The sequence below is a fragment of the Solanum stenotomum genome, chromosome 12, assembly GCF_019186545.1.
Source record: "Solanum stenotomum isolate F172 chromosome 12, ASM1918654v1, whole genome shotgun sequence".
Lineage (NCBI taxonomy): Eukaryota > Viridiplantae > Streptophyta > Magnoliopsida > Solanales > Solanaceae > Solanum > Solanum stenotomum.
In genome coordinates, this window is record NC_064293.1 from 27831053 (window position 1) to 27843453 (window position 12401).

Here is a 12401-nt window from a genome sequence, read left to right on the forward strand (position 1 = left end):
ACATGTATTTGGATACGCCAGATACATGTATTTGAGGATTGAGATGTTGCACAAATGATAATTTTGAATCTATAATGAGACGCATGTAATTAAGTCATAAATTCGTGACACTTGTGTTGTTTTCCCAATAAATAATTGGCATGTTCCTGTGTTCTTTTCTCTGGGAGAATAGAGTAGAATTTGCAACCAATAGCTCGTTTGATGTGTATTATTTGAATTATACATCCTTTCGATCGAGTGAGAACTTATAAGGAAGGCCTTCATTGCCCTTTGAAAAAAGTAAAAAAAAAAAAGAGCGCTAGGAAAGAGAAAAAGTTGCAGAAGTGCTTCTAGATACTAACTAAAGTTTCATTTTTAAAGTAATTATTTCAAAGTATTATTTGCATTAGGATTAGATTCATGAACTCGTGAATTAATTCTACTTCCAAGTGTTATCAAAATGATTAACTTTAATCTATTAGAATTTAACAATTCAAGCATAATAAAATTGAAGTTCTTAGGTTCATGAACATGTGCATGAATTCTACTTTCAAGTGTTATCAAAACGATTGACTTTAATCTATTAGAATTTAGCAATTCAAACATAATGAGATCGAAATTCTAAATGAAATCATGAAAAATGTATATTTATGTTTATGATATTATCAAAGATGGGATGATGTTGAAACATACTAAATGTATTAATGTCAAAATTCAAATGCCTAAGCCACCTTCAAATCTGACTTTCATTTTTAATTTTATACGTCTGATGTTGATTTTGAGAAAACTATATACTAAATATTTTATAATTTTCAGTTATGTGTTTAAATATCATGCTCCAAGTGGGTATCTGTGCATATTCCCCAATAATAAAGAGTCTAGACTATATATATATATGAAGTTAAATGACCTTGATTATTTTTTTATATATTTTAGCGAGATAGGGCTATAGTTCAAGCTCGTACTTGCTACAAACTCATAAAATCTTAATATAATAGGGAACGTTAAAGATATATACCTTTAGGCAAACTAATTTAACAATACAACTAAATTGTATGTAATATATACACAATCAATATATAGTATAAAATATACACTACTCATATACTTTGTAAATATTTTTCACAAATTAATATAGACAACATTGAATATAAGTATGGGAAAATTGTATAAAATAGCAACTATTAATTCAAAATAAATGTTATAACCACACTTCCATTTAATTCTAATCCGTAGCAAACACTTTGTCATTCGTCTCTCCCATAAATCTCCCTCGCCTTTCTCACTTTATACAAACACAAATGTATAAATTGTGTTTGTGTTTGAATAAAGCGAGAGAAAACTGTATATACAAATACAAATATATATATCTTCGTCCTATACACTTATAATTATACAATACAAATCTTCCTCTGCCCAGTTCTCTTTTGTCTTTCTCTCTTTCTCGCTTTATACAAACACAAATTATACAAAATACAATGTATAATTTCTGTTGTATAAAGCGAGAGAGAGATTTGATATACAAATGTTTTAATTCGATTCAATTGTATACAAATTCAAATTTTATGCAGATATACAAATACAATTATTGATACATATACATAGTAGTTACATATATACAATTATCTGATCGATATACATATACAATCGCTGCACCTTTTATACAAATGAGTTGCCTACATGTGATCTATGGAGCGCAAATAGCAAAATTATAGCTATAGAGCGCTAATATGATTTTTATGTTAGCTAAACCTAAAATTTACTGTATAAGTATTGCATTTTTCAGTTGTATGTTTTTTATTGGATTAGAATGTCTTTGTTCAACCAACTGGACCCATCCCCCTAACGATTAAGCCCAGTTTCTCCAGACGAAACATTTGGGCCAAGGCCCGTGGGCCGTGGCCAACATTAATGAATTTGGGACTGTTACTACTTATGATCGAAGATATTTATATAGGAAACATTTTGTTGATGTTTGATTGGTGATTATTTTTTTGAGAACTTACATAAATTCCATCCGTTTAGGATCTAATTACTTAGATACACTTTAGTTTATAATATTACATATCTTACTAGTTTTAGTGCTTCTAGAAACGTCTAGTTACATGTATATCGGATACATGGGGTCAAATTTAGGTGTAATTTGTTCTAAAAACATTGTATCCAAATGGATTCACATGTATCCGGGATACATAACAAATCTCGCTCGTCTTTGTCCCATCTCGCTTGCCACTCTCCCATGTATCTAGTATCCCAGATCGATACATGCACAATTTCACTCCAGTCACATACATACAGGGGCGTATCTCACTACAAAAAAACGAAAATATTGCGGCGGTTTAATTACGGCGGTTTTCAAGAACCGCCACAAATATAAAATAATACGATGATTTATAATACGTCATTTTAAATATTTTAGTAGCGACTGTCCAGACTTAAATTACAACGGTTTAAACCGCCACTAATATTTTTAAAAATTTAAAATTTACCCAACAAAATTATTATATCCTTTTGATTTACTCATTTATTCATTAAAGTAGTATAATTTGTCCAACTATATTTATTACCATCTTTTCCTTGCATTTAAATTTTCCTTAAATTTTCTCATCTATTTTAGTATATATTTAATTATTATTCTCCTTTCCTTAATAATTATAAACTATTAGAATATTAAATATTTATTACTCAAATGCAAAAAAAAAAACAATTTGCCTAATTTTGGCGCTAACAACCATTTAAATTGCTAATTACTCAAATTATTTTATTCTTATTTCCTTATTTACTTCCTCACTTCCTTACTTCAAAGAAAGAAAGTCACTCTTAAATCGCGCAATTGCTAATTTGGTGGGATGAAGGATATTGAGCTCTCAATCACTCAATAAATCAAGCTCAAATCATGGTAAGCTCTCAATTCACTTTAAATAACACTCAATTCACTGTAAAATTTCAATGTAAGCTCTCAAACCTCAACCAATTGTAAGTTTTTTGAGTGAATTTGACATTTTTTCTGAATCTATTTATCATCTATTTGTTTGAGTTTGTAGAGATTTGTTTGGGTCATGCATGTTTGAGTTTGTAGAGATTTGTTTGGGTCATGCATGTTTGAGTTTGTAGCGATTTGTTTGGGTCATGCATGTTTGAGTTTGTAGAGAGATTTGTTAGGGCTTTTAATTGTTGTCATATTTCTGTACAATTTTATAGAGATTTGTTAGGGCTTTTAATTATTGTTATATTTTTGTATTATTCTGTAGAGATATGTTAGGGCTTTTAATTGTTGTTATATTTCTGTACAATTCTCTGTAGAGATTTGTTAGAGCTTTTAATTGTTGTTACTTTTATGTATTAATCTGTAGAGATTTGTTTGGGGTTTTACTTTTTGTTATATTTCTGTACAATTCTATAGAGATTTGTTAGAGGTTTTAATTTTTGTTATAGTTCTATCATATTCTGTAGAGATTTGTTGTTATTGTTTGATTTTGCATGTTATAGTTTAGTTGTAGTCCAAAGAGTTCACTTTCTTTTCCAGTTTCGAGCCTTAGAGTTCACTTTCTTTACATTTTCGAGTCACTTCTCATATTAATTTACTGGTGCTATTAACTTAAATTTCATAGTTGGCTTGATAGGTAAAAATATGAATTGGCTAGAATAAAAAAATAATAATATTGGCCTTCTGTCTTGCTAGAAGTAAGAAAACTCTCAGTAATTTTGGCATTTGATAGGTTCTATTTTTACTTTGATTGTTTGGGATGTAGATTGAGAATCTGATAGTGATGATGTAATATACAAAATACTAGATATGAGTTCTGCAAACTAGTTAGTTTGAACGTGGGTTCACATATTCATATTTAAATATTTTTTTAACATATATATAACACTACTATATATGATCTAGAGGGGTGCAGTGGGTTCACGTGAACCCATGCTCCCCTCTCTAGATCATATATAGTAGTGTTATATGTTAAAAAAATATTTAAATATGAATATGTGAACTCACGTTCAAAGTATCATATAATATGGTGATAATAGGGTGTACCTCTCTGAGTGAGCATAGAAATTTAAATTTTATATCTATCTTTTGTTTTTTAGTAACACCTCTCTAAGTGGTTATCGGTTACACTTTTGGCGTTTCAACTAATTTTTCTTTTGTTTTTTTCTTAAATCTTTCAAAATTATCAAGTGTGTTACATTGAAAATTCTTTAAAAAATTTAGCACTAATTTTTTTTTATATAATTAAATCAAATGTGTATATTAAAATTTAAAACTAGTAGTATTATATATTTTGGACCTATAATTTTTAAAATTTAATGGTTCATATTAAGAACCTAAAAGTCAAACTGATCAAATTTATATTTGAGAAGCAGTTTTCGTAATCGTGCACCCATCTTACCGAAATCCTGAATATGCCTCTGCATACATATACATGTATCAAGTGTGTATGAATACATGTGAATCTCGCACGCCTCTCTTCATATTTTTGTGTATCTAGTAGCAAAATTACATGTATCTAAGTGTAAGATACATAGAAAACTCTTAATTAGTGGTAAGATACGTAATATTTTGAATGTATAAATAATAATAGTATATGTGATAGTAAAATATATCTAATTATATAATTTTTCCTAATTTTTTATTACTAATATATAAAATTAAAAGTGCACCAATAAAGACAAATGACTTCCGCTCATAACCAATGCTGCAAAATCCAAAAATAAAAATAAAAATAAACTTTCTTAAGAAAGATATATATTGGAAAATTATTTCAGTCATTCAAACACAAATGTACTTATACATTTCTTGGTTTTCATCATTTATTAGAGCGACAATCCAAATCGAAGCAGATAAAAAAAAATCACCTGACGCTTTAGTTTTTGTTTTCCTCTTCCATAGAAAAAAAGCATGAAACAAGAGCTAGTGATTGGATTTTTACAATCACTCTATACCAATACGAATAATGCCATTTGTCTAATCTTATGATCTTAAACATGTCCATGTAAAAAGTTAGTACAAAGTGTTGCTAAAAAAGATAAAAAAAAAAAAAAAATAGACTAAAAAGAAAAATAAATTAAAACGAAGCGAGTAATAATACCATATAAAAATACCATGTGTGTTTACATGTGCCTTACCCCCCTTAACACCACAGTACCCTTTGCCGACCACAAAACATACAATAGTTTAGTAATTTGGGGTGTGGCCGACACTTGCAATGTTTTCAATAGATTCACTGAACACACAAATTTGTATCCTTAAAAAGTAAATATACTATTCAAAATTTATGTATCTGTCTAATTAGAATTCATTTTATACAGGTCCATCAAAAAAGGAAGTCTCTTTTTTCTTTAAGTTACTTTAATTGTCATATCTTTAGAATTTGAATTTGAGTTTTCTAATCAAGGAGGAACGAATTGTATTTATCTCATCATAACGCACGCGATATTAATGTGGAAAATACATATATGTATAAATGTTTCAAGTTGAGAGTACTTATCATATATGTAAAGAAATATTGTGGAATTCACCTTTTTGACACATTAAACGAAGGTAATGGTTTTCCAGCATAACGAAATCTTGGGGTGGGGTCCATGCATCATGATCTTCAACATATTTCAAAGTTAAGATTCCATTGGAAAAGAAACATGTCTTTGAGGAAACATATACTAGTGATCTACCTCATTAAATTACTTAAATTCTCTCAAAAATTTCTGTTTTCCATGTCAGCTAATTTACTCAATTGAAGAAATATATTAACAACAATAAATAATAAACCAGCATAATCTCACAAGTGAGTTTTGCGGACATTAACGTGTTTGCATATCTTATCCGTGCAAAATTAAATTTTGGGCCTAACATACACCTAAAAGGTAACTCAAATTAAAGGGAGAATGATTGCACAAGCCATATAAGAAGACCACCTATCTCATTAATTAATCACATATGTAGAACTTTTTTTCATTTTAACATTGTACTCCACTTGACGCTCAGTACTAGGCATCTAGTGCATGAACAATTTTAATTTGGGGGCTAACATTGCGTGAGATGAGTCCTGCTTTGTAATTAGGTATTGAGCCTAACTCACACCCAAATGCTAGCTTAAACGAAAGATGACTATCCGAGATTTATAAGGAAACCACTCATTTCATTAACCACCAATATGAAAGTCTTTCATCATTTAAACCATCCCTGAGAAGTCTTATAATAGACTCTCAACTCAAAGAAAAATGAAAAAGAGGCAATAACAACAGATAGAAATAACAATTAGATATTTAGATAAATGGGGATAAAGAAACAAGTCTAAGAATAAGAGCTCTGCGAATAGAAGAGAAATACGTCCGACATATATACTACCTAACTACTAATATTCTATCTTAATTTTTTATCTTCACACCCTCCTATCAGCGATCATGTTATCGACAAACAAATAGTTACGTTCTAGATTAACAAACGATAGAACATGTCAATATGATTTTCTTTATTTTGAAAGACACAACTAATGATTTCATTGGAGATAAGAGTCAAATTAGTAGCAACACTTACACAAGAAACTTCAGATAATTAAAAATTAAAGCTAGGTAGCTTGCATGCATGCACCCACTGTATATACATATATATAGTACAGGCATTTTTCCAACTCTCATTTTCTTTTATCAACAGAAGAAAACATTCGTACATGCTTATCCAATCGCAAAATCTACTTTTTCTTTTTCTTTTGTATGCCAAAAAGATATCTAGAGAAAATGAAAAAAAAAGAAGACATTTATTGACCAACGAACATGGTATTGTAGTACGTTGTGTTTTATTATTTGTCAAAAAAATAAAAATCTTTCTTAATTTTATGCTTTTAATCTTTTCACTTTGTTTCACAAGGTAAGCTTATTGGAATAGTTTGGTAGTAAATTAAAGATATATGAGGGAATGCAACACGTTTGTTCTACAAAAGGATTGTAACATTTGAACAAATCCAATTTCAATTGCTTATGTTCTCTAAAGCACTCGATCGATATATTCTTAGAATTAATAGCATACATTAATGCCACAATTAACTAGAAGAATTATCATCATCATGAGTTTAATTTGATGACTATGAAAAGTGTATATAAGATTCACCCTTTTTCTCCAACTTGTGTATATATATGTTGCCTTAAAGATTTTCAATCTTTCTACTGAATGTTCAGTTCATGTCTATATCACATAAGTTCAACAAACATCCATAATGGTTACTTTACACACCACCAACAATATATTTTCTCATGAACTTTAATTAATTGGCTACTTTAATTAATCCACCAACTTATAATTCTCTAATAAACCTTTAATTATCTTTGTAATAGTTCTTTAAACAAAAGTTTTTGTGGTTTAATTCCTAAAGAACAATAATTAAGCATGTGGCATACGTGTTCCTGCAATTTTTTCAACAAAAGTTTACGTGATTTAATTTTTTCAACAAAAAAAAATGTATTCAAACAAAAAATCTACTCATAATATTAAAGTTAAATAACGTTTACTTTTATTGTTGTACTGATTTTTTGACAAACCAGGTGGCAAAGGAAAAAGTTTGACAGTGCAAACAGCAATGTTGTCCTAATTACTATTCATAATTAGATAATTATCCCACAATAGAAAAAGTTTCTGTGTCATATGGGTCCTAAAACAGTCAGCAAGATCAGATTTTTAATGTGATTTTATTATTGCATCATTAATCAAATATAAATAAATAAATGTAAAAATTACATAAACCTTGTGTTAAAAATTAATTACATCTCATCTCTACTCTTCTTCAAATTACAAAATCCCTTAAACTTAAGATTTCCGGATACATCACTCAAAGTGTTGATACATCACGTCCCGATACATTACCTTGTTGATACAAAATACATATGTCTCAATACATCGCTTAACGTCCTGATACATCACATTACATTTGTTGATACAAGACACACATGTCGTGATATATCGCGTAAGAGTGATGTACCCGAGAATATGAGAGAGAGTGAGGAAAATAAAAAATTTCATAACTTTTAAATGATAGAAAATTTTAGATAATATAATAAAATACGTTGTGTATTTAGGTAATTTTCCATAAATGCACTAAGAAATTATTAGAATATCATCAGTTTTTCTCAATTAAACGAAAATAAATTTGAATTAATTCTTAGAATAAAATCTATTTTTTTCTAATTTGAAACATAAAAATATGTTAAATAAAAAAAAACAAAAAAATAGAAGTTTAAGATAAGGACGTTCAAAGTCTCATCATTCCCACGTATTTTGACACCTTATCCACTTATCAAAATAACTTTTTCCCTTTTCAAATGGTCTGCCAAAACATAAATAAATTGCAATTAAATAATAAACGTAGCCCAACTTTGAATGTTCCACCTAAAAGGCAAAAAAAAAAAAAAAAGTTAACAAATTTACGCACGCCTTATTAGTTATTTCTCATCTTTGTCAAAATTCAAAAAGGTTTCTCATAGCTTTATTATGAGATAAAATCATAATTAACACTTTACCAATTACTTTTTATTATAATTTTTAACAAAAAAAATTAAAACTTTTATATATTATCCCAGTCTTATGGCTCTTGTTGTGCTTGCTATAGTCTATACAAAAAAATATGGTTGTTACGGCCATGATTATAATTATGTCATCTGGCCACTACTATATATATAAATTTAAAATACTTTAATTTGCTTTACACTTTGTGCTGCAAATTACGTTGTTTTACTTAGTTTTTTTTCCCATCCACCTAGCTAGGATGTGCTTTTATAATAATTAATATCTATGTTAGTTCATGTTAATTTGAGTAAAATGATTTTGTAATTAAGTAGGTTGAATGGCTAGAATTAGGTCTTTCCGTTTAAATTCCTGGATTCCTGCAGTTCAATGGGAACTTTTTAGTTCAAATTATAATAATTAACAGATAATTTGGACGCAATGTCGTCAAAAAAGGGTAAAACAATTAGCATGGTAGGTAACACAATTTTTTCCATCACACGAAATATATATATAGTCATATTGAAAGACATAACTAAATTAATCACATAAAATATATTATTTCCTTCGATAAAAAATATACACTAATTATTTTCATTGCGCACGCAACATATATATATATATAATGCACAAATAACTTTTGAATATTTTATAATCTTAAACATGCTATACATATACGATATACATTATTTCTTTTTAAAATATACTGAAAAAAATCCAAAAAATAAATATATGTTCTCATGACTTCTTATTCACAGTTCTCAAAAGGTCTACTATGACTATATTGCCCTATCGTTTGTGGTTTTATATTGAGTAAATTTTAGGTTTAGCAAATATAAAAATCATATTTGTATGTTATAACTATATTTGTATAATTGCGCTTCATAGCAAACTTATTACTCTGTATATTTCGATATACATATACATAAAAATATGTATTTGGGTCTATTTATATATTTTGGTATACAAATGGGTCCTGCATTTGTATATTTCAGTATACAAATGGGTTATGCATTTGTATATTTCAATCTATTTGTATATTTTGGTATACAAATGGGTCATGCATTTGTATATTTTGATATACAAATGGATCCTGCATTTGTATATTTCGATCTATTTGTATGTTTTGGTATACAAATGAAATGATAAAAAACATGAAATATTTGCTACAAATTATAAATAAAAGAAACCATGGCTATAACATTTAATTTAAATTAAAAGAATAAGGAGGATCACTTTCACTTTCCCCTTTCCCCTTTACCACTTGGAAAAACTTTTTCTTCGATCTTGTCAATGACTTTGTCGGGTACATAATATACTTTTTATGTCAAGATATTTGTAAATCAAATTTTAATAACAATAATCAAATTATACTTCATCCCTCAACTTTGCCATCAAATTATAGTATATTTGAGTAATTTATATAATGGTAAGGATATATATGAGCCATTTTTATAACGAGAGTGTATCAGCTCTAAATGAAAAAGTTGAGATGTATATCAGACCCTTTTTCCACAATATAATTAGTTATTGTATTTTTCTTTCGTACACTCTTTGAGAAATTATAAATAAAAAAATTATTTTTTATATTAATTTACTCTTAATTCTTTAGCTAATACATAAATATATATATATATATATATATATATATATATATATATATATATCTTTGAAGTGCACAAGTAGACACTTAAGCTTGTATCTAATTAAACAAGTAGACACTTGTATCCATGTAGCATAATACATGCAGAACGTCACGTAGATTACAAAATTGTCATGTAAGACGAAATGTGTCTATTTGTTCAATTTTATACAAGTTTAAGTATCTACTCGTGCACATTCAAAGTTAAAGATCAAAGTTATCAGAAGGATCATGTCTAATTCTTTTAATGTAATTAATATTATATACTTTGACAAATAATTAAGGGTTTGAAATATATCCGAACTTTGACCGAAATTCCTGTTACAATACCAAACTTTGGAAAGGACCTTTTACCCCCCCTGTACTATTTAATAGTGTATTTTAAAGGTATATATATGTGCCCACGTGGACATAAAAAATAATGCATAATTATAAATAGTAATGTGTCCACGTGGGCACATATATACCTTTAAAATATACTATTAAATAGTTCAGGGGGTAAAAAATACGGTATTAAATAGTCTGGGGGTAATAGGTCCTCATTAAAATTTGGTATAGTAACAACAATTTCGGCCAAAGTTAAAATATTTTTTAGACTCTTATCCCAATAATTAATTTTAAGGCAACATATATAGGAAAAAAATCAAATAATTCTATCTTGTTTCGTAACTTAACAAGTATTTGGAATAAACATTTTTAATAATGTTAGATAACTATAATATGGGATGGAGGTAGTACATCTTTAGCATGTTAGTCTATTATGGTAGACACTATATTAAATATACTTTTCATCCATTAATTTGGATAACCATTTCATATTTGTGGAATTGTCTACACTACTAAAAGGTACATGTCAAAACAATATAATAGACAATTGTTTTTCTCTGAATTAGTGGTAATTAATTAATTAATTTACTTTCCGCTTTGCTATATATTGGCATATGAATAAGACGTTTAATTCAAAGTTTTATAGTGTGTCAAAAAAAGTCCATGTTTATCCCAAGGATATAAACCTTTTTATCAATGTTTATTTTGACATGCACCTCTTTTAGTACTTCAAAAATAATAAAATTACAACTTGTTTGGCTAATGCCTTTTTTCAGGAATATAGAGCTTCAATTAGTTATATTCTGTTAAAAATTGCATTGCATAAAACAATATGTTGAAAAATCTCACAAAGTACTAATCTTTCTTCATATGGAATTACAACTTTCCAACAGTATTACATTTTCATTAGACATAATCTTTGTGAAAAATATTTCTCCGGATTAACTTTTCTAAAGATCTTACAATTCATAAATGAGGTCAGTGTTATAAAGTCAAATCCGAACTTTGAAATTATCTTTTGTTTTACTTGCGACTATATTATATATATACTATACAAGATTAAATTGAACAAAAATGGATAAAAAATGTCTTTTCTTTAGCCTTCGTAGTTTTTTCAATATTTCTGAAAAAAAAACATATTTTTTATTTAATATTTGATATATTCACATTAAAATATGATTAAATTCAAATTTACTCATTACATCACCCATTTATGAAGGCGAAACTCCCAATCGGATTTATTCTCAAAAAGGAATTTAGGCCTCAAAACAATTTTCATCCCATTGTTGGCTTAGCTTTAAAAAGGTGAAAAAAGTGAACCTCTGGTAAATCTAGTGACAAATATGTACACTAATCTCTCCAGTTGGTCCAGTACATATTTAATTTAATGATATCTGTCAATTTTAAAATCTAACAGTTCATATTTATTTAAAAAAAACAGCCTTTAAACTATGGTTAAACAATATGAACTCTAGTTAGTTGTTCTCTCTCTTCAATCTTTTCTTCTTTTTTACAGGAAACAACCTTCCTCTCTTAAGAGGATTTATTCATTAAGAAAATTCAATTGTGCAAATTAAACTACGAAATTCATTTTTTTGGTTCTTTTCTCACCATTATCAATCGAAGATTACTTTTTACCTTTCTAAAACACTTTAGTAAAAGCAGATAACAAGATCCAAAATATGCATTTGGGTTATGAAATTATACAAATCCAAGTAAGAAGAGTGAATTGAATTCGTTCAATGATTGTTTAGACATCATCATAATTCGTTGTCTAAACGACCATGGAACGAATTTTGCAGCAATAAGCAAACACCATTTTTATTTTCTACTCAATTTTGCCATTTTTCACGCCCTTACAATTATGGTGAAATTCAAATTGAAAATAATTTTGCCGATTCGAAGAAGATAACAAGCTACTTTAGAACATCATTTCCGTCTAAACAACCATCGAACGAATTCAAT